General features: G+C 39.3%; 1 long non-coding RNA gene across 6 annotated transcripts in view; it reads left to right on the forward strand.

The window, feature by feature from the left end:
* The window catches only part of LOC144291472 (uncharacterized), a 151,544-nt gene that overhangs the window by 49,997 nt on the left and 76,908 nt on the right, over nt 1–24,639 (forward strand). For all 6 annotated transcript variants that reach the window (XR_013358737.1, XR_013358739.1, XR_013358735.1 and 3 more), the window contains exon 2: nt 4,775–4,954. This is a non-coding gene — a long non-coding RNA (uncharacterized LOC144291472). The remainder of the gene's footprint in view (nt 1–4,774; nt 4,955–24,639) is intronic.

Raw genomic sequence — 24,639 nt, forward strand, 5'->3', positions numbered from 1 at the left:
GGAATGTTGAAATGAATTAGCTAATAGATGCAAAATTAGCCAATTTCCATGGGGCGATGATCAATTCCATCTTCACCTTACAAAATTCATTGGTGTATGATTAAACAAGAATAATTTGCATTACTATCCATTGCCCACAACGTACACAGCTGTAGAGGAGCTCAATTTTGTTTTACCAACGAATTATGTGGAGATGTTTTGGGGGAGCCAGCATCTGACAAAGCTCTTATGAATCGTGCTATGATAAATATTCTCACCAGTGTCTTTTGGTCATACATGCATACATTCCTGCCAGGAATGCATCTAGGGGAGGAACTGCTGGGTCATGGGAGATGTGTATGTTCAGTTTGGTACATACTGCTGAACAGTTTTCTAAAACAGCTGCTGTTAGACTTTTTTGATCTTTGAATGTATCACCTCTTAAAAAAATCAATAAATAATGCAAGAAACAAGGATATGGAAAAAGTAGACTCAATATAGCCAACATGTGTGATTATCTAGCAATCAGTAGAGAAAAAACTATATTTTATGGACAAACATATTCTGGTTTTTGGAAAGATGTATGCTATACCAAAGCAAATCGGATTCTTCAAGCACCAAATATACTACAAGAATATTTGGGTCTTTTCCTTCTCATTCTACATTCGCTAAGCATCCTTACAATTACAGACTGGATTTCCTGAGACACCTTGTGTGCCTGATACCTCTTGTGCTTTGCCTCTCATCCTTTTGGACCCACTTTTGATTTACCTGTAGCTAAAGGAACGAACTATGATCTGTATAGGCGTCGACTCACATTGTGCTGACAGTATTATGCCCTAAGCATACATTGTGTGACTTTTACTTTTGGGCCGAGGGCTTCTCCAATGACACAGCATGAGACACGGAAGGGAGCCCTGAAGTGGGAGTTTTGGGAGTCAGTAGTTCCTGGGGGGCAATGCTCAACCAATGGGGAACAATGGCAAATACCTCTCCCAAGTGAGGACGAAGTGCCTGACTTGACCCCCATCCTAGCCCGCGAAGTAACTCCGGGAAGATTTATCTTAAATGACACATAAGTTGAGTTCTCTAATCATTTAACCACAGCACAAATATGTTATTAGTATTTCCACACTAAGTTGCATATATTTAAATTATGGGAAAATGTGAATTCTGTGTGAAGTTTGGAGCCAGAGGGCTGGGCCAGTGAGAACTAACTCCATAGTCTGTTGGATTATCTCATGAGTGAAAGTGACTGCAAGTCCTCTCTAAATTTTGGAAGGTCCTATGGGAGATGCTACAGTCTAAGCCCACATATTATCCCTGAGCACTAGCCCCTGGCCTGTAGTCCTGAAGAATGCCTAATGCATACACTAGCAGTGAGATAACTCAGATGTTCTACTTTCTATTTTTATGGCAACCGGGCTTTTGACCTCCATGTGACTTCTCTTCTTACACTAGCTTTTTCTCAAACCTTCACACAAAGTGAGCACCTCCTACAATTACAGTTTCAACTTCTTCAGTGGCCCTAAACTATTTAATGAACATTTCCCCACTCTAGCTGACCAAGCCTCAAAGACTTCCATGATCAATGAGAGGAGCTGATGGCATCTGTATGGCAGAGCAAGGACAGCTGTAAAGCCATGGCTTAGAAGCAGCATTCTGGAGGGAAGGGATCCAGATGGAAGGCTGGGTTTGGCTCCTCCTGTACCATAACCATATTCTGAGCATAAAGCTAGAAGGGTTCCTGGAAACTTCTCAAGTATTTCAGTTCATGAACAGGGAACTATCCCTTCTCTTGCTTCTCTCTTCCAGGTGCATCCTGGAAGATCCCATGGGGACCCTGCCTTGTCCACATTTCAGCAGGCCTTGCTCAAGGGTTACAAGGGGTGCAGCATCTGGTGGGATAAGAGGTCTGTGCACCAAGGACAGAGCCTCCAAGCTCATGTTTCATCTTAAGCACACAACTGCTATGCAGAAGCCTTTCAGTAGGCACACCCATATCTAGAATGGAATTTGGTATTTCAGATGCTTAAACATAATGGGGGCAGCTTTGACTGTACTTTAACTTGTGGAATATTTTTTTCCACTGTAAGCAAGTGTGTACTCTTGGTTATGTCAGGGGAAGCAAGTTGTGTTCTGGATCCAGAAGGGATCTCATTTGGTAGGAGGGCTCTGATCCTGTCACTGTTACTCCAGAATGCCACTTTTCTTGGTGTGACAGGTGGGAACCGTCCCATTTTACTTTGGCATTGTATCAGACAGGGTCCCAGCAGAAACAAGATGGCACACTTGAAATAGGTTTACTCAATGAGAGCTCTATTTAGAAAGGTCTGGTATAGAAGAACCACAAGGAATGGTGAAGAAACCTGGTGCTAGCAGAAGCAGAGGTGTTCCAACCCTCAGGCTGCAGAACTTGAAGAGAATGGTGTTGCTTTGGCTTCCTGGGGAGAGGCAGTAACTTTTGTGGGGCATATCCAGCTTGAGGTAATCTTGCAGAGAGGGAGCCTCTACTCTTCTTCACAGAACTCCCTGGTTAACTTCCTATTAACCAGACTCAACTTGAAGCCAGAGGACTTGGCAGCCTATTGATGCCATCCTCAAGGCAGCTGTGTAGAAGCAGAGACAAGACAATGAAGGAAGGAGAGTGGCTCTGGAAGGGCAAAGAGGAGCCATCGGGCCCAAGGATCGGAGCATACAAGTCTTCTTTCATCTGAATCATGATTAGATATTATTGAAGCTTCACAACTGTGGGTAGGAAACCCAATATTAGTCCATTTTGGAGGTTTATTATTTTGGATTACATACAGAGCAACCTCTGTGGTTCTGACAAGATGTCCTCTGGCCGTCACTTCTGGCTCCAAATGATGCCCTGTGGGGGTGTGGGGGGAGTCCTCCACTGCCTCTCTGGACTTGCTGCTCAGGGCAGGTTGGCACACTACATGCAAGTGTTTCTTCCCACAGCTCAGAGGTCCTTCTCCTGGAAACCATGAGCCTTCTCCTAGTTCTCCCATGGTGGTCCTTCATGTACACTTGAAACACAAGGTCTCCTCTACTTCCCCCTTTTGACAATCTTTAATCAATCTCTTAGTGGACTTGGATCCACTTAGATGAGTTGTGATACATCTCTGCAAGGGCCAGATAGGTGTATCACATGAGTGTATGGGGGTAAGTATAGGGTAGAGCTGGAGTCGAGAAGTGTTTCATATTCCTCTTATTTCACAGTCAGGTAAATCCCAGGCAAATATGACACTAAATGACGGCTAAAGTCTGAATTCAAGAAATAGTGAGGACCGGCTTCTCTGCTTTAGCTGTTTGCTGTCATTTGGGAATGCAGGCAATTTTAAGATACACTGGCATCCAGATTTTCATGTAAAACCTCTCAATTTTTAAATGCTGGCTCTGGGGAGCTATGACAAGGTATGAAGACAAATACTACAGTGTCACATGGAGGGGATTAAAAAATAAGCTTTTTAGGGGAGCTGGTTTACAAAGCTGAGCGTGGAGAAGAATAGGAGTTTAGTCTTCTGTCCTTTCACCGCCACACAGGGGAGCAGGCTGGAGTCTGGTAAAACTGCTGCACTTGCAGCTTTCCTGGGAAGTGCTGTGCACACCTGATATCTTACCTTCAAATAATGCCAAGTGTGAGATCACTCGAGGGTAGGGGATAATGTTTTGAGTTTAGGCATCAAGCAGCCAACCTCAGCTTATCAAGAGTAAACTCTTATTCACCAAGCGTAAACCCCAGTTATACAGAGAGTTGTTTGGCAATGCCTGCTGCTACCTGCCAAAGTCACAAGAAGTTGGATTTGGCCTCCTGGGAGAAGCAACCCCTCATTTCATGGAATGTGGGGCTCGCCAGGTGCTTGTCAGCTCATTGCTAAGAACTTGAGCTCTGCTGTCCTACATTGGATAATCCTGTTTGTTTCTCTCCACTGCAACTAACTCACAGATCTTAGAACACTGAAGACATGTCAAACAAAACAAAACATGTCTTTGGGCCACCAGTTTGAGAACTCTTGAGTGGACCCTGGAAACCAGGAATGCCTACACAGGACCTGCCTGATGTCTCCTTTTCAGCCCTCAAACTGAAAAGGCGTCCTCTGGTCCCCTGGGGTCAGGGAAAACCCAAATATTAGGAGGAGAAATTAAATGACTTTATGTTCTCCTGGGGAGGAGCGGGATGCACTTACTTGAGTTCTGATAAACTGCAGCAGATTGAAACGAAACATAGGTAACTTTACAATACCTGATACAATAGATTTTTAATGAATGACTTTTCTACACTAGTAGAAAAATTGGAATCTTTAAAATTCACTGGAGAAGGAGAATGTCCTCATGGGAGGAAATGCCTGGACTTTTCACCTGAACCCATCTTTTTTTTGGGAGTACTTGCTCCTGATTGCTATGCTGACCACCCTAAGTGGCTCAGGGCTGAGGGGTGGGCAGCATTAATGCTCTAGACCAAATGTGGATTCAGAGCTATTTTCTTTGTCTTCACAGCATAGCTAGACAAGACTGTCCTGTTTAAATAAGACTTTGGTGATGCCATAAGAAAAGATTTGTCTACAAATATTTGTATCATTTAACAAATACTTATTGGTGCCAGTGTTTGTGCTAGGGTTAGAGATCTATTAGTGAACAAAATAGACACAGTATCTGCCTTCCTAGTACTACTCCAGGACTCATCAATACAAAATGATACCAATTGGATAATCTTGATTACAATACATGGCTTGCTTACTATCCTGCATTCTAACATATAGATCTTTTCTCATTTCTGGCCTTCTTCCAGGTGTTGGAACCTGCCTTACTCATCCTTGACTATGTGGATATCCACTTTCCTCAAAATCCAAGCCTAAGAGAGAAAGTGCCAGACTTGCTCTTCCTGCAGCCTCCATGAGTCAGCCTCATTGGGCCTACTTTCCTCTTTGGAGACATTTTACTTCTGTAGGCGGACTTTCTCTACTCACAGGTATCTGGCATTTTCCTAGCCTACTTCCAAAGGATAAACGTATTGGGATGCAGCATGACAGCCTCATATACATAAGACAGAAATGGGGTTGTGGTGAGGTGTCACTTAACAGTCACACACTGGAAATGTCCTGCTTTACAGAGAAGTGTAAGAGTTGACATGGTATAAACATTATATGGTCTCATTCATTTGGGGAATATAAAAAATAGTGAAAGGGAATAAAGGGGAAAGGAGAAAAAATGAGTGGGAAATATCAGAGAGGGAGACAGAAAATGAGAGACACCTAACTCTGGGAAACGAACTAGGGGTAGGGGAAGGGGAGGTGGGCGGGAGGGTGGGGGTGACTGGATGATGGGCACTGAGGGGGGCACTTGATGGGATGAGCACTGGGTGTTATTCTATATGTTGGCAAGTTGAACACCAATAAAAAATAAATATATATATATATATATATATATATATATATATATATATATATAAAGAGTTGACATGGTATTGCACAAAACAATACAGTCGATCAGGTCTGGAATCTATCATCTCTGATTATTATTTTGAAGACACATATTATATTTAGTTCTACATTTGAAAATTGAATTTAAGACACTTTCGATGTTTGATGTAATTTCCCAGAATTACTGAGCACTGACTTCCACTGGGTAGAAAAATACTTGTAAATGATCTAAAAACTAGTTTGCCATTCATTTGCATTAGGCAAATATTGAGCACATATTTTGTTGTTAGGTATTGTACGAGATATTGAGGATATAGCAAATGACTCAGGAACTTATATATAAGAACTATATTATATGTAAGAAATTATATGTATTATATATAAGAAATGACTAAATTATATATAAGAAATATATGTAATATTTATTATATATAAGGAGCTATATTATACATATAAGAATTAGTAATTATTCAATATATATGTGTGTATACGATATGTGTAACTGTTACTAATCAAAATTCATTTGGAAAGGCAGAGTCACTCTGTATAGTATGGAATAAAGACTACATTATAGGAATAAGTCCTTACACAGCTGTGAGAAAAGCTGGGGAAATGAAGATCTGGGAGTAGGAGTCAGATCAGGGAGGAGTTCCTAGCCTGCCTGGAACACTGGCATGGATGGACAAACCAGAGCTTCCACATCAGGCTCTTGCACTGCAGGAGCTCTTGGAGAGGCCTCTGAAAAGCTCCAGGCTCCAGGGTCCCCAGCTTCATGTCTGGTGATGGGCTGGGGGCTGCCGTTAGCAAGGCCAGCCATCAAGAAGAAGAGCTTGATGCAGAACACAGGAGACTGAGGGAGGTCTGGGACCCATGGGGCACTGACCATGACCATGGTCACATGACCATGAACACATCTGATGATGAACACATCTGACGATGTTGACTGTTTCACGTCTGCATCTCAAATTTTCATACAAAACTCCTTTGTTTTGGCCACCTCCAACCTAGAACCATACAGAGAAAGATATTTTGAGAAACGAAGCTTCCATTTTAATCAACTTGACATTGCACCATCCAACAAACTAATTATGTAAGTGAAGGGGGGCAGAGTACGCCACTCTAAAATCTTGGGCCTAAGGATTATTTTGAGCCAAAGGCACTCTAACAACAGCAGAAGGCAGGTGAGGCTTTCTCTGAATTCCACTAATCTGCCTAAAGACAGATCCTCCAAAATTGTCCTAAATCCTCTCTCTGGGAATTCCATCAAGAAGCAAAGATTGACTCTTACCACAGAGAGGAGACTAGAAATTACACCGTTTTGACTTCTTTGTGATAAACCGACAAACTCTGATACAAGCTACCATACTTCCCGTCTGTTCCTTTCGGGCCCATTCAGCTTTCCTTTTTTTTTTTAATATTGTATTTATTTATTCATGAGAGACAGAGAGAGACACACACACAGGCAGAGGGAGAAGCAGGCTCCATGCAGGGAGCCCAACGTGGGACTCGATCCTGGCACCCCAGGATCAGGCCCTGGGCTGAAGGCGGCACTAAACCGCTGAACCACTGGCGCTGCCCCCATTCATCTTTCCTAAAAACAGTTTACCCCCCCTTAAGTGGCTTACATCTCCACTTAAGGCAAAGTATAAGCTCTCAAATCTTATCACTTTTTCAGGTAGGCACTTTCTTCCCAGTGATGCTCCCATGCACACAGTATTAGACATGAATGAATGAATGTGTGCATCTTTTCTCCTGTTAATCTGCTTGTTGTCAGTTTATTTCATAGACATGGTTATGGAACATAGGAGGGTGGAGGGAAAGCCTTTCCTCCCCTACGGGAACCCCCCCCCGCCCCCCGCCCCCCCCGCCACCCATGGTATTGGCCTGCTCTGATTGATTTCACAACTTTCCTGAAGTCCCATGAATACATTCATTACGTACTGTAATTTCTAAGAAGTGGTGACTCTTTTCAGTGATAACTTATCTTGAAGGAATGCTAAATAGGATTATTTAAAGCAACCAAAAAGCCCGATAGATTTTTGTCTTTCTTGGGTGCATCGTATTTGGAGAAAATCCCTCTTATCACAAGTGCTTAAAATCGTGTGTATAACCCTATGACAGATCTTGTACAATTCCCTCCGTCTCTGAGCCCGTGTGGATGTCAACACACTTCCCATCAGTTAGAAACCCCCATAAATCACAAGTTATTGTTGTTTTGTTAGGTGTTCAGTTCCTGTTGAGTAAAATCTCTTTAGAGGACGTCCTCACACAACTCTTAGGGCCTCCAGAGAACTGGCAACAAATACTGGTGTGCTCCAATGACAAACAATAGGTTTTAGAACCGGAGGCAAAAGCAACCATCAGGGATGTTCCTTAATGATTTCTGTTGATGCAGGAACACAGAATCCTCAAGATTCTTGAGTAAATCATGCTAAAACTAACACATGATTACAACAAAAGGACTTCTATATCTTTTCATTCACAATCTCTTTTCTTATATTGAAATAAGTTCCCTTCTCTTATTCTGAAAGGTTTGTTCCAATACTTTCACGTTACTCAACAAGGAAAACCTCCAGGTGATGCTAGGGGCACAAATTTGAGGGAAGAGAGAAATGAGTTTCTAGCCATAGCTTTTAGTATCTGTGATATTTGGCTATTCACAAATATGGGCTTGTGAGTATTTTTTTTTTTCCCCCAAATGGGCACCTTTAAAGGATTTTTGTAAAGACTAAATGAGATAAGTAATCCAAGTACTTGGTTAATTGTATATAATCCATAAATGTTAATTTCTTTACAGTTCTACCCAATACAAAGTTCTTCTATCACGGTAATGAAAGAAAGCTTTCTCTCATAAAGCTTTCAGGAAGAGGCTTTGTGCAGTTGATTCTCCTCCTGATTAAGGACTGTTGCTTCCTAGATAGGTAATAATAGGTTTACCATAGGCTGATCATGAGCCTTTTCTTCTGCTTTTTGTATTGGATGAACAAAATGTGAGCCAGGGGGATGATAGCTAATAAAGATGAACAGAAAAAGAGACACTGAAGTGACTTCTAGGCCCAAGGTGGAACTGCTCTTGATTGGGGTGCCACATCAGCAGATCGAACTTCCTAGTTTCTGTAAGTGTTCTAACCAGTAAATAGGTACACCCAGTCCCTAAATGCCAAGCAAATTCTGGGATCGGTACATATTTCCTCGATCTTTCTCAGTAAAGTCAAATGTACAACCTAACCCAAGCATGCCCCATCTCTGCATAGCCTCTACTAAGGCCCTAGGAAACTGGCTCTTGTGCCAAATCCCTTGGGAACAGTGCTCCACAGCTTGTGAGGCAAGGTACTCGCCTAATCCATTATTTCCTTTGAATGAAGGACATCAGACTGGCTGTTAAATTGTTTTCGATTTACCATTTGGCAGAGGCTACTGGAGAAATGGAGAAAACCTCTCTTTCTAGTCTCATTCTGGAAGATCTTTGACAATATTTTTTTATGGGGTGAGTGGAATATTGTTTTGCTCAATAGCAAGAATAAAGTCTAAAGTTAATATATTCAAATCTTGGACAACCAGCCATTGGACTGATTCAGTAATTTGCAAGTGGAGATACTGTCATGGGAAACAACCATTGATAAACTAGAATTCTCACCAAGCATCTTTATGATTTTTTCACTCTAGATATAGGTCAAATGATGTTTTCATCCTATTCTTGAAACCCATTAAAATATTTCTTGACTAGAAATCTCATAGTCCTATGAAAAACAAAGTAGCCTGGAAAAAAAAAAAAAGAACAAACGAGTCCTGTAGTACCTCAAATAAAGTATTTGCCTAATGTTTATGCAGATAAGTAACGGTTTCTACCTACAATATTTCATTGCCAGGTGATTCTTCAAAATCCCAGGGGGAACCCAGATATGAGTCAAACACCAAATTTAAGTTAGGTCTCTTTGGAAATTATTTAAATAAGACATAATGTAATGTACCACTGAGGCTATAATTTACTTTAGTGTGATGTTCTTATTGTAAAAGAGTTAAATAGCTTCTGAGGATAGCTTTTGAGTTAGGAGAACTTGTTTCTATAGATAATCATTAACTTTTATATGAATATATATAAAAAATTATATCGTAATCACAAATCGCACACGTTAGCGTATCAAATGTAGCAAATGTATCTATTGTAACTTTTCCTGGGATGGGACTTATTTCGGAGTTCTTTAACTGGGATGGCAATTTCTAGCAAAACGACTTGAACTGTGATTTGGCTGTAAGCCATCTGGGCAAGGAGCAGATGACCTGCGCAGGCATGTCACTACCCTGGCCGCAGCAGCTTTGACTCTAAAATGAGCGGGCTCTTCTGATGGCCTCTCAGGCTCTTTACCACCTGCAGGTATAGGAAATCACCCTAAACACGAGTCACTGGAAGATACCCTCATTGATTAGGTTTTTTCACATTAGAAACACCCCCCCCCTTATATTATTTAATTGGTTTTGCCATACAAACACCCAGATCTTTTGTTTGGCCTCTTTTCTCCCGCCTAATAATGGTTCACTCGTTAGCCCTGTGATAGGTACTAGGGCAAAAATGAAAAATCACAAAATAAATGGAGTTGGAAGGGACTGTGACAGATCGTCTGGCCCAGCCATCTGCAATTGCAGCATGTTTTAGTGTTCGCTTGCTCTATAAATAACCAGGAGTATCCAGCCAAGTCCGTCCCACTCTAGCATGGCCTAAGTGCTGGGCAAAACTTAGAAACTTTTTCCTTTATTTATCCTTGGAACTCTTTTGCTTTACTTGGCTGAGGTTTTTGGAAGCTCATCTGATTCCAGAATGGAGTCTGAAGTGAATAAGTATAGAAAATTGGGTTCTCTCAGCAGATAATTTTGCATCAATCTTCTCCATTTCTACCTCTGTCTTGAGGGCAGTCTCATCTCTCTACTTCTAGCTTCTTGTTTCATCACAATTTCTTTGGAGCTTAGAGAGAGAACGCACAGAGCTTATACCATGGCGGTAAGCATGGGGTGGGAACCCAAGAATGCCTTTGCACAAATTCTACAACGTGAGTTGCTTCTGTCTGGTTTACTGCCCTTTCTGCACACCTACAAGAGTGCTTGGGGCCTAGTAGGTGCTCGGTAAATCCCTTGTGAACTTACTAACTTGTTCATGTGTTCTCCCCTTCCCTCCTCTGTCTCTGCATATCACTCTCTCTCCTCACTCTCTTTCTGAGTATCTGCTCCTCTCTCTTTCTCTCTCACATGAAGAGACTCAAGTTATTAGGGGAAAAAGGAGATTGATATGGGGCCTTCACCAGTCACTGGTCACTGACCAGAAAAATGGACAATTTTGGTGAGTGTTGTGTGCAGGGCAGGGTGAAGGAGCTTCTGGGAGAGCTGCAATCTAGGTTTATTTGTGAGCAACGATTCCTAGAGAAAAAACGCTCGCATAAGCTATTTTTATCCCAACCACAAATCCCACCTTGAGATGTTTCAGCGGATGCCTGTGGGCTTCTGATAAGGAGCGGTTGGAGTTTAGCAGTTATCGCCTGTCTCCAAGCTTCCCTCAAAGGACCTAGTCACCCTGTGGGCACACAGTCCCCCACAGAAGAGGCCTGCCTGGCTTTTTGGTGCATGACAGCCCTAGTCCTTACAACAGTTTTCTCTCTCCTTCTTGTTCCTCAAACCCTGTGTTTTCTTGTCTCTCATATCCCAAGAGCACTTTCTTGTGTTGTGTCCCTCCAAGGGGGTGTGTAGGGCCCCGAGGCCTGCTTCTCAGCTAGGGCAGCGGTAAGCAGGTGGGCTTGCCTGGTGGGGCCCAGCACAGCCCTTCCCTGTACGTCTCCACGCTCTTCACTGACGGAGGCTCTTGTCCTGGCTTTCCTTCCTGCGGGCGTCACTGGACCGAGGTATGTGAGGGCTAGCCCTATTCTCTCCCTCTCATGTGAGGGTCTCTGCCCAGGTATTGGGTGAATTCTTTCTTGTTCTTTAAAAGTCTTTTCTCCCTGCCTCTTGTCCTTGGTGTCATTGTTGCTGCCCGGGATATGGAATTTTGTGCCATTGCATATCATTCGTGTGGGCAGAGGAGCCCTGTGAGGAAGTCAACATTTTGTGAAGGTTAAGCTCATGGTGTTGTTCAGGCCATACGACAGAGAGATTCCCGGGGCTTCTGACTTCTGGTCAGGAAGTGAGTGAAGGAATCTGGTCTCTGGAGCCTTAGTGATGATGGTGCTTGGAACAGAAAGAGAAGGGATGACATCAAAAGCCATTCTATTGCTTCTTGCACTTTCAGCTCTTGAATTTCCTATTTGAGTGTAAATGGTCATTGATGTTGAGTGAGCAGCTGCTGTGATTTTTGGGTGTCAGATCCTCTCACCGCCCTCTTTTTTTTTTTTTTTTTCTTTTTTCTTCTGGAGGTCGTACCTTCTGTATGTGGGGTGGTTCACCTCCCTACCTCTTCTTCTCCAGGCTCCTTGTCAAACAGCCCCACCAGGGCCTCTACCTATTACCTCCTGAAGCTCTAACCCACTCTTAAAGCCTGGAACAAAGGCTTCACTGTTCTGGCCCTCCTTTTTCTTTCATCCCATCATTCCTCATTAAGTTAGGATCTTTACCAAACTGTCTATACAGAATTGACACCAGACCATGAATTCTATTAAGATTTTACTGACATTTCAGGGATAATGGGAGAAAACACCATGAGAATTAATGTCCGACTGACTGTGGAACTTGACTGGCACAACTCACTGTCCCAATTTGGCCTCTGGGCTGAACTCCTCACCTGACACCACCGGTTCCCCTTCCACGGCTCTGAGCAAGCTGCTTTGAGCCTGAGCCCAATTACCATCCCACTCAGAGAGGGAGATTTGCTCCTCAAACTTTTTTCTGAGTCAACATGATTGGATATATGGGAATGTCCTCTCCCTTCAGAGGAAACCAGGCAAGGTCTTGTAGGAGAGTGCCCAGCAGGCCAACATCTGTGCATTTTGGCTCCATTGCCTTCTGAAAAACCACAGCGTGAGAGCTAACAACAGTCCAGCATAGCTCCTTTTTACAACCTCTCCTCCAATGTAAATTGAAGACAAAGTCTGCAAGTTTTTCTGGCAAGCTTTTCAATGTCAGATCTCTACTCATTGTAAAAAGGCAGTGAAACAACCGTAACACAAAACAAGCAAGCAAAAAACCCCTCCACAGTAACAAGGAATAATTTGAAATCCAGTGCACTGCATCCATCATGCAGAAACTGAACTAATATCTTCTCTGGCCCTTTACCTGCCTCTTTTCTCTCCTACCCAAACAAGGGCAGCCAGCTTGTAGGCAGAGTCCTATTTGCATTTTTCAACAACACACTCAGCGTGTCTAAAAACACCTTTTCTAAAACATAAAACAGGTCAATGGTGACTTTAGAGTTTCCCTCAGAATCAACGGATCAATTATTTACATTTGTGTAATTAAAGGACCCATTCTGTTGACTTCTCCCAGAGAAATTGTGTCCCACAGGTACGCGTCTATTTTCACCACTCAGGAGGTTCACGAAGACCTTGAGGTTTTGGAATGACAGTTTTTGGCTTCTATTCATCAAAGTTTCAAAAACCCTGGTATCCAGGCCTCAGTAAAAGAATAAACCCTTTCCCATATGTAAATTCTGAGAGCACACCTGACTCAATAATTAAAGTGGAAGAAAGACGAAAGTTCTCCAACCTGGGTTAAGTGAGAGTAGTGTATGCTGTTGATGGACACGTGGTGCTAAGAAGGGAGAATGGTTTTGGACGATAAGAAAAAGTTAGGGGGTTCAGATATTAATTGATAACTTTTTTTTCTTTTTACCACCTCCAATTCCCAGGTGTGGAATTAGAAGCTCTAGCTTTCACTGTATCTAAATCTAGCAGCAGACATGATGAGTCATGCAATGTTTTCTTGTCATTAGTATGTAAATATATAAAATGCCTTTTCATTTTATGCTCTGGAGGTAAGAAGCTAGATCAAGTTTTGTATCTGGTGTTCTCCTCAACATAGAGATCATTCTGTAGGACCACGTTTTTAAGTAGAGTTGTCATTTGAAATGAGATTTTTCAGAACTCATAGCTTTCTATGTAGTCCAGGTTAGACAAGTTAGCAGATGGTTTTAGTAGAGTTTTAAAAACTATATTAATATTCTCATTAATACAAAGTGACAATATCTATTAAACGTTATTTTCTTGATTGCCCGGTGTTTTTCTAGAATTTGGTAATGTGAAGCAAGGTCTTACCAATAACACTTTATTCCATTTTCATCATTATGCTTGATTATATTACTGCTTTATCTGCATGTATACAGAATCTAATCCATTAATTCTAATTCCAATTTTATTTTAATTACTAAAGTGTTTTATTTTTGAAACTACCCTGGAAGGTTATTTTGTTTTCTCAGGTGGTAAGCAAATATTCATTTCTCACTCTTATTAAGATGACTTGCATTTCTTATCACATTTTTAAAAACTTAGTTATAATGGTAATTGTTCTTAATATTTAGTTAGACTATTGCACTATGGTTTTCTGTTTGTTAATAAAATGTTTTTCTTTCTCCTAGTTTTTCTTGTCTCTAGGCCTTTCTCTTATTTAGAGACAAATACTTAGCTCATTAACAGTACTTGTTAATCTTTCTGAAATGTATTCCTTGATGTCTTTCTTAATCTTTAAATAAGCTTCTCTTTCAATTTCAATACCCTGGAAATAAGTCCCTTTAGCTTATTAATGACTTATTTATTGACACCTATTTTCTTGTTGGATTAAAAAATTAATTATATTGGCATATGCTTGATAAACTTCTTAGTAAATCACTTCAATGTTCTTATCCTCCCGTCTTCAATTTAGGGTAATGAGAATTAATCAATCTGCTGTAGGTGCACTAAAATGTAACTTTGCCCCACTGGGTCTCAATAACCTTCATGCATCTGCTACCCAAAAGGCAATAATAATTTCTCATCATTTCAGAAAAAGTTGGGAAATGACTATTAATGACAGTCTCCTAAAGTATCCCCAATTTTTCAACGTCTTCGTTCAAACTCATCTGAAGTTATGAGAACTTTAGCTGTTCTTTGATATACTTTTTAAAGGATTACTAATAGGAGTAGCAGGAGAAAATATTTGCAAAGCGTATATCCAACAAAGAATTTGGATCTAGAGTATATAAAGAACTCTCAAAACTCAAAAGTAAAAAACCAAACAATCCAATTAAAAAATGGACAAAAGACATAAGCAGAAATTTCAGCAAAGAGAAAATATGAAAGGCCAATAAACATACACGTGAAAAATTGTTCAACATCATTAGCCTTTAGGGAAATGCAAATTAAAACCACAATGAGATCTCACCACACACCTATTAGAACAGTTAAAATTAAAACTAATGACAATATCAAATGCTGACAAGGACATGGAGAAACCGATTCAGGCTTACATTACTGATAGAAATGTAAATTGATACAGCCATTCTGGAAAATAGTCTGATGATTTCCTATAAAACTAAACATGTATTTAGCAGAAGCCTTAGGAATTGCATTTTTGGCATTTATGCCAGAGAAATAAAAATCTATCTTATGGCAAAAACCAACACATGCATATTTACAGCAGCATTATTTTTAATAGTCCCAAACTGAAAACAACCCAAATGTCCTTCAGTGGGCTAATGGTTGAACAGATTTGGTATACCGTGTAATGGAATACTACTCAACGATTAAAAGGGACAAACTACTGATATACACAACTCCAATGTATCTGAAGAGTATTATGCTTAGTTAAAATAAAATCCAGTTTCAAGGTGACATACTGTATGATTGCATTTGTTTAACATTGTTGAAATGATAAAACTATAGGGATGCCTGGGTGGCTCAGCGGTTGAGTATCAGCCTTCGGCTCAGGGCATGATCCCGGGTTCGGGGATCAAGTCCTACATTGGGCTCCCTGAGAGGAGACTGCTTCTCTCTCTGCCTATGTCTCTATCTCTCTCTCTGTGTCTCTCATAAATAAATAAATAGAATCTTAAAAAAAAAAGAAATGATAACACTATAGAGATAGAGAACAGCAGTTGCTAGGGGACAGGGACAGGATTGAGATGAAGTGAGTGCAAACATAAAGGAGTGGCATGAGTGAGTTCTTCTGTGGGGATGGAACAGGTCTGTTCCTAATGGTGGTTGTGGTTACATGAGTCTTTAGATGGGACCAAGTTACACAGAAGCACATACATATGCACATGCACACATGAATGCATTGAAAACCACATCAAAAATTTAAAAATACATCAAAAATGCAAACTGGGTAAATTCTGTGGTGTAATTTTTAGTCTAATATTACTCCAACATAAATTTCCTGATTTTGATAATGTACTACAGTTATATAAGATGTCACCATTGGGGGAGCCTGGGGAAAGGTTTCAAGGAACTCTATGTATTACTACCTTTTTTTTAAAAAAAGATTTTATTTACCTATTTTAGAGAGAGAGAGTGAGAGAGCATGAGCAGGGTGAGAGGCACAGGGGGAGGGAGAAGAAGAGAGAAAGAATCCCAAGGAGACTCCACCGTGAGCACAGAGCCTGATGTGGGCTGGATCTCATGATCTGAGATCACGATCTGAGCTTAAACCAAGAGCTGGATGCTTAACCCACTAAGCCATCCAGGCGCCCCTCTATGTTCTACTTCTATAAACTATTTTTGTAACTTCTCATGAATCTACAATCATTTTAAGATAAAAAGTTAAAAAAAAAATGAGGGACGCCTGGGTGGCTCAGCGGTTGGGCACCTGCCTTTGGCTCAGGTTCTGATCCTGGGATCCGGGATCGAGTCCCACATCAGGACCCCTGTGGGGAGCCTGCTTCTCCCTCTGCCTGTGTCTCTGCCTTTCTCTCTCAGTCTGTGTCTCTCATGAATAAATAAATAAATCTTTAAAAAAAAAGGTCAAAAAATGAGTAGTAGGTAACTTAAAGTATTAGCCATTTCAATAGTATGTTGCATGCAAAATTCTTTAGATACTTTTAAAGAAATTTGTGAAATAAAATCATTTTCACTATGTCTGCCTTAAATCACAATAGAGGATTACTTATGAATATATTAGGGTTTAATTTGATGAAATGAAACGGACAATCAAAATATCTTAGACTCTCATATCTGCATTGTTATATGAAGCACAATCATATTTTCAGTGTCTGTCCTCTTGGGAGAAAGAGAAAAGGAGTAGAAGCAGAGTTTAATGTGGAAGGAAGTTGCTATTTGATAGATGTACGGATTGGTGGGAACTTTAATCTTCTGGAAAATAGGAAGGTATTGAACTAGTGCTACCTACTGCAATGATCTAATTCATGAAATCTCAATGGCTTACCACAGTAAAGGTGACATCCTGTAGGATGTTTTTAAGGGTTAGGCCAGGAAGTTTGCTTCCATCACTTCTACCAACATGCTATTGGTTAGAGCCATTGGCCTGGCAATGAACTTCAAGAAAAATTGAGAAATATAAGGGAACACATGAATATTTTGTGAGTACTAATGGTCTCTGGCATAAATAGGATGCTTTTCGATATGTTTGTGATAGGGATAGCATGATAACCACCCTAATTGTCTTGAATATATGTGAAATAAGGTACGTTACTCTAAAAATCTTAAATGTAATGCTGTTGATTGAATATATGGTCATTTATAGTCTTCAATTTTCTTTATGCTGCTAATCAACTTATAGACTGAGACTCTCATTGAAGAAATAATCTGTGTCATTAAAAAAAATAGAATCCAATTTTATAGATATGAGCAATAGACTTTTGAAGTCAGTTATTACCTGGCAACTATCTCCAGATGCTCCTTGCATGCTATAAGTAAGTGAGAACAGAATTTAGAATTCTAAAGTTTCTGGATATAAAGTTTATTTAGACCAAACTCCCAAGTCAATAGTTAGGTATTTGCCTAAAATCAGTGAGGGTGCCAGAACCTAAGTCTGTGGTTTTAAGGTCCAGTGCTCCTTCCATTTCCCACATGATCTGAGCAATAACACAGTGCATGTGGAATGCATGAAGCTCAGTAATTCCACAGTTGCCTCTGAAAGTCAGGTCACATAGACAGCTAATGTTGGAGACCGAGTTGGGGCTTGATTAGGCCCCAGGCCTTTCCTTGAGGCCATCACCACCTTTGGATTCTTCTTTGTGTCCTCACTGGTCCTAGAGATTCAGGGAAACTTGTGAGATACTAGGAATGGTAGGGCATTGTGTGGCCCACTAGGGGAGCTAATGGAAGACTGATCGATGTCCCTTTATATTCTCTATCTGTTGCCATTCTTTAGATCACCATTATCCCAGAAGTCAGTGATGAATGGACAAAGGAAATTAGCAAAGCACCTAAGGGTAGAAAAATCTCTGCCATTAGATAGAGAAAGAACATGCAGTTCTGGTGATAATCCTCCACAAACTGGCTCCTTCCTTTCTTTTCCATTTTAGTAAAGGCAGTGGTGAGCTGTTAAACATTTAACAGTTGCCTTTCTGGAGAAAAAAAATCTATAAACACATTTATTATACATTTTAGTGACAGCCAATTGATTCTTACAGAATGCTTTTGTTGATGTTTGACAAACTCTTCTATTTGTAGCCAACCTATGGTTGCAATTGGTGAACAAGCCTAGTTCCATGTGAATGTTCGTTACTGTTTTTATCTACTTTACTAAGATGAAAGTGACGCAACAAAAATATGTGTTAGAACTTCACTCATTTGTCAGTAACACAGAGACTTTGCTGAATCAGATGAATGCTTTTGAGTACTGGAGGAATAGTTCTCCTACTTTTTGCATTTTCACAGTGTGACAGACACAACCACATACTTTTGAATTTAATCTACAATATTAGCATCTTCTCTATCACTTTCTGAAGTCTAGACAAACAATGAAACTATAAATTAAGCCCTGACTTTTAGCATTTTCCAGTTTCTGTGGTGGGAATACTCCTAACATGGTGGTTTCAAGCTACCAACATGACATCACTGAATGGATGGTTGGGAAGAGAGACACAGTAACACGCCACCATATTGTATTTACATCATATGGATACAACAGATGTAAATAACCTCAAGAACATCAATATGGTAAAACGCAGTAAACTGATCAGTGTCAAGTATGTATTATTATTTTTAATATTTTTGATGATATATATTAATTTTGTTCTTAAAATTTTATTTGATTGGAAGTTTGTATAATTTAATCTTTAATAATGGCTCTACTTAATGACTGGCTTACTGAGTCACTGGAAATTTAACAATTGGCTCTCATGAGCTAGTATGAGTCCAGCTCTATATCCAGCCTAGATATGGCAACCCCAACTTTCTGATTGTTCAGGCCAAAAAATCCTGGGGTCAAGCTGACTCTTCTCTTTTTTGTGTACTCCACACCCAGTCCATTAGCAAATACTGTTGACTTAGTGCCTTGCTTTTCTATTTAGAAAATGAAGGAAAATGGAAGAACACACACTTGCACACACTTGAAGCACTACAGTAATTTAGTACCAGTATCTACCTGTATACTCTGCTGTCCTTCCTGTTACAACATGACCATAGATAAACAACTTTCATGTTACAACATGATCATGGGTGAACAACAACTCAACTTGCTCCTATCTAGAGCTAACTAATTTGTGGAAATGATCACATTCCTTCTCAACTACTCAAGAGCACCGTGTTAGCAATATTCTCATTTCCTAAATCTACTGAATCATGCCCTCCAACATACAAACATGTTGTTGTTCTTAACATCTTGGACGCTTATTTTTTTATCTCTCTTGCTTACCAGCTTCTACCCATTTTTGTCTTCCACTTTGGAGTGATCATTCTTGAAAGAATTGTCCACATTTACTGTCTCAAAATCTATTTCTCTCATAATTTTGTGACTGTAATTCCTACTTCACAGCTTGCTGTTCCTTACTCTCCTTTGCTGGTTCTTTCTCTTTTGCCCAGTTCTCTAATGTTGAATGTCCCAGGGCTCAGTGCGTGGCCCTTTTCTCCATCTACATTCATTCTTTTGATCATCTCACATAGTCTCAGTGCTTTAAAAACCATTTATAGTCCAGGGGCACTATATCCCCAGCACAGAGCTCTAGTCTGATCTCTAGACAAAGCTCTATCCCACATCCACTAGGATGTCTTAGAGACATTCCAAATTCAAGTCCAAAACTGAAATCATGATCTTCTCTAGATTTGCTTTTTTCATCCATCTCATTTCTCAGTTTTACTCTTTCATTTTCTCAGGACCCAAACTCTGGAGCTATTCTTGCCTACTCCATCTCATACCCTACGTCCAATCATTTAGGAGATTATTTTGGTCCCACCTGCAACATATGTATAAAATCTGATCACTCTTACCATTTCTCCTGATATCACCCTGATCTGAGCTACCATTAATTTCACACCTGGATTGTAATAGCTTTGCAATTGATTAGAACGTCCCTTCCTACAGTTGATTTTCTATACAACTTTAATCCTGTTAAACATAGTCAGATGGAAGTGCTCTGTCCATGTCCCTACAGCGACTCCCTTTTCACTCAGTAAAATTCAGTGCTTCAATGGCCTAAAAAGTCCTATAGTATCTGCCCCCTTCCCCTCAACATTGTTCCTCTTCCTCTATTTTGTCCTTTGCTTATGCTACTCTGGGAATGTAGTGGGAATGCTCCCTTCATAGGGTCTTTTGCTAGCTTCTCCTAGGGAGCCTCATCCCCTTGGCATTCCTTCATCAAATCCCTTACTTCCTTTAAGTATTTTCAGATACTCACTTTCTCAACAAGGCCTATCTTGACTACCCCCATTAAATCATGTAATTTGAGCTCTGCATCTTCACCCAGATCCCTTTGCCAGCTTCTTATTTTTTTCTCTATTGCACCACTAAATTTCTAACACACTAAATAATTGACTTATTATTATGTTCATTGCCCTTTATCTGCTTCATCCATGTAAACACCATGAGAGTACTTCTGTTTTTTTCTTCCCTGATATAATGCCAGATCCTATAATAATAAATGCTTAATAAATATTTGCTGCATATGGGACTGGCTACATAATTTGTGGGTCTAGTACAAAGTGAAAATTTAGGTCTTCTTATTTAAAGATTATTATGAATTTAAAATAGCTACAGCAAAGTATCAAACCCATCATGGGACCTTCTAAGCACAGGGCCTTCTGCTCCTGAACAGGTTGCATGTTCATGAAGCCAGCTCTGGTTGAATGAATAAATGAATGAATGAACAGGTGGCTTTACTTTTAAGATACCAGTAGAATCTGACCACTGTTCATCACTGCTACTACTACTAGCTTGGTACAAGGTATCATCATTTCTTACCCAAATATTGCAATGATTTCATAATTGTTCTGTTTGCGTCCATACATTTTTGTGCTATAGGGGTTCTCATTTACATAGAGTCTTCTCTAGAGTTGTACAAGGTGGCAAGACTCTGATACAGGCATACGTGATTCTGTTCTGACCATCCTGATCCTGAGTTCCCTCTGCCTGGAATGCTCATCCTCTTAGGCTTTCACATACTACAGATCTTTACCCTTTCTTTCTTTTCTTTCTTTCTTTTCTTTCTTTCTTTCTTTCTTTCTTTCTTTCTTTCTTTCTTTCTTTCTCTTTCTTTCTTTCTTTCTTTCTTTCTTTCTTTCTTTCTTTTTCTTCTTCTTCTTCTTCTTCTTCTTCTTCTTCTTCTTCTTCTTCTCCTCCTTCCTTTCTCTGTCTTTCTTTCTTTCTTTCTTTCTTTCTTTCTTTCTTTCTTTCTTTTTCTTCTTCTTCTTCTTCTTCTTCTTCTTCTTCTTCTTCTTCTTCTTCTTCTCCTCCTTCCTTCCTTCCTTCCTTCCTTCTTCTTCTTCTTCTTCTTCTTCTTCTTCTTCTTTTTCTTTCTTTCTTTCTTTCTTTCTTTCTTTCTTTCTTTCTTTCTTTCTTTCTTTCTTTCTTTTCTTCTTTCTTTTACTTTTACTTTCTTAATAAAGATCTTCTTGACTATTCATGTAAAATTGCAATCTACCCCTTATCCTCAATTTCTCATTCTATTCCCTTACCTTAGTTCCTCTAGGTCATTTATCACTCTGATACACTATGTATTCCATTTATTTGTTCATCTCTCCATGAGGAAAGTGGTCCTTTTCTGTCATTTTCACTGCTCTTCCCCAGCACTTATAAAAGTGCCTAAAACATAGCAGGCATACAACATGTTCATTGAATTGATCAGTGAATAAATAAGTGAATGCATACCTAGAACAAAAATCTCCTAATGAAGCAGAACTTCTGGAGGGTACAGATAATGAAATGGACTAAAATGTCCATTAGAGCATTAGATTCAGTTACTGAATAAAGAGACATATTTGATGTAAGACAAATAGACAAACTATGATTTCTCAATTAAAATTTGGTAGATAAATTGAAAGGAAATGGTGAAACCAGAACTGTGGGTCTGGAAGATCAAATGATAGAAATATTGTGAATATGGGGTAAAAATAAAAACAATTGGAAATCATAAGGGAAAATATAACAGATTTAGTTACATATTTGTATTTCCCAACAATCAAATTATAGGATTTCATTTTTTTTTAAATTATAGGATTTCAAAAAAAAATTATAGTATTTCAGAAGGAGAAAACTAAACAGATGAAAAGGAGGTAAACAATGGATTAAAATTTCCCTGATCCAAAAAAAAAAAGATTGAGCCTGCAGATTAAAGGAGCTCACAAAGTTGAAGATAAAATGTACAAATATCCTGGGAATATTCCTAAGCTTTAAGAATAAAAAGAATATCTTCTGATCTTCTAGGCAGGAATAAGCAAGAATCAGACTGACATCAGACTTTGCATCAGCAAATTGAAAGCTAGAAAATATGAGGTGCCTGGGTGAAGAGCACTGATAATTGTCTGTTAGGATGAAAGAAATCTTTTTAGATATATAGAAGGATTCTGAACTTGTGCTATCCACTAGCCCCATCTATCCAACAGTAAAACATGAGAGATAAACTTTAATATAGGGGAAGATGTGGGGGCAAGTGGTTGTCAATGAAACTTGCATCATACTTAGTTCAATTTAATATGACAATACCTGAAAAAAAGTTATAAAACAAAAATTATTGAAATATGAGTCATGTTACAATGGAACCAAAAATAGTATCTAGTTATAATGCTAAATGAAGCAAAGCTTAGGAATTTGTTAGGTATGGTGAGAGAAGTGAAGTAAAATCAATCTAAAGATTTCATTGGTTGGAAGAGTAGGAAAGACTAATTGGGTTAGGATGAAGCAACTGGGACATATAACATCTCACTGGTGGGATCCCTGGGTGGCACAGCGGTTTGGCGCCTGCCTTTGGCCCAGGGCGCGATCCGGGAGACCCTGGATCGAATCCCACGTCGGGCTCCCGGTGCATGGAGCCTGCTTCTCCCTCTGCCTGTGTCTCTGCCTCTCTCTCTCTCTCTGTGTGACTATCATAAATAAATAAAAATTAAAAAAAATAACATCTCACTGGTGATAATAATTGGAATATTATGAGTTTTAAGAAGTAAAGTTGTCCTAGTAGAAGTAAAGTGCACAGTAAAATGTCTGAATAAAAAGAAAAAGAATGAATGACTAGCAACTTCATTAAATTAGCTCAAAATCAGAGAAAGGAAAAAAGCAACAAAATTAAATGAATATCAAATGTTATGAAAAAATAAAACCTAGCAAATTAAATATAAATAGGCTATCAAAGATAGTTGTATCAGGTTAGAAAACAAAATCCAAAAATATATTGTTTTTAAGATAAACACTTAAAGCAGAATGATAGAAAAAATTTCCAAAATGTAAGCTGGATAAAGGAAAAAGCAAACAGAAAACAGTAGTGTCAATGTTAATATTAGGCCATACTTAATAAAACTAAAGTTTAGGGATGCCTGGGTGGCTCAGCAGTTGAGCATCTGCCTTTGGCTTAGGGCATGATCCTGGAGTTCCGAGATCGAGTCCCATGTCAGGCTCCCTGCATGGAGCCTGCTTCTCCATCTGCCTGTGTCTCTGCCTCTCTTTGAGCCTCTCATGAAGAAATAAATACAATCTTTAAAAAATAAAAAAATAAAAAATAAAATAAAACTAAAGTTTAGCACACTAAACAAGATTTAAAAATAGTAACAGGATAAATAGGGATATTGTGCAATTATGGAAGGAAACATTTATGAGTAAACTATAGATCTGTAAGTGCTAAATATCAAAACATTTAAGTAAATAAAGCAAAAACTGTTAGAATTACAAGGAAAACCTGATAAATATATAGTAACAATGTGAAATTTCCATATACCTCATGCAAAATGGGCTGAATCTAGTAGCCCTAAAGTAAGCAAGAAACAAAGTAGAAATAATATAATTAAAAAGTTTTTTAAAAGTTTTAATTTAAATTCTAGGTAGTTAACATATAGTATAATATTGGTTTCAGGAGTAGAATTTAGTGATTCATCACTGACATATAACACTCAGTGCTCATCATAAGAAGTGCCCTCCTTAATACCCATCACCATTTAGCACCCCCCCACCTCCCTCCATTAACCCTGAGTTTGTTGTCTGTATTTAAAAGTCTCTTATGGTTTGCCTCTCTCTCTCTTTCTCTTTCTCTTTCTCTTTTTTTACTTTCCCCTATATTCACCTGTTTTGTTTCTTAAATTCCACAGAGTAAAATCATATGGTATTTGTCTTTCTCTGACTGACTTATTTCACTTAGCATAATCCATGTCATTGCAAATGGTGAGATTTCATTCTTTTTCATGGCTGAATAATATTCCACTAGATTTATATAGACCATGGCTTCTTTATCCATCATTAGTCAATGAACGTTTGGTCTCTTTCCATAATTTGGCTATTGTTGATAATACTATTACCAACATTGGGGTGCACGTGCCCTGTTGAATCAATATTTTTGCATCCTTTAGGTAATTATAATTAATAAATTCGTCTTTATCTTTATATACTTTACATCTAGGGCTGCCATAACAAAATACCACTGAGCAGCTTAAGCAACAGAAACTTATTTTGTCACAGTTTGGGAGGCTGGAAGCCTAACTAAGATGTTGGCAAGTTGATTTATCTAGGGGCCTCTTTCCTTGGTGCAGATAATGGCTTTCTTGCTATGTCCTCACACGGTCTTTTCTCTGTTTCTGTGAGCTCCTGGTATCTCTTCTTCTTCTTTAAGGACAACAGTCCTGTTGGATTAGGGCCCCACCCTTATGACTTCATTTAACCTTAATTACCTCCTTAAAGTCCTTATCTCCAA

Source organism: Canis aureus, chromosome 20 (assembly GCF_053574225.1).
Source record: "Canis aureus isolate CA01 chromosome 20, VMU_Caureus_v.1.0, whole genome shotgun sequence".
Lineage (NCBI taxonomy): Eukaryota > Metazoa > Chordata > Mammalia > Carnivora > Canidae > Canis > Canis aureus.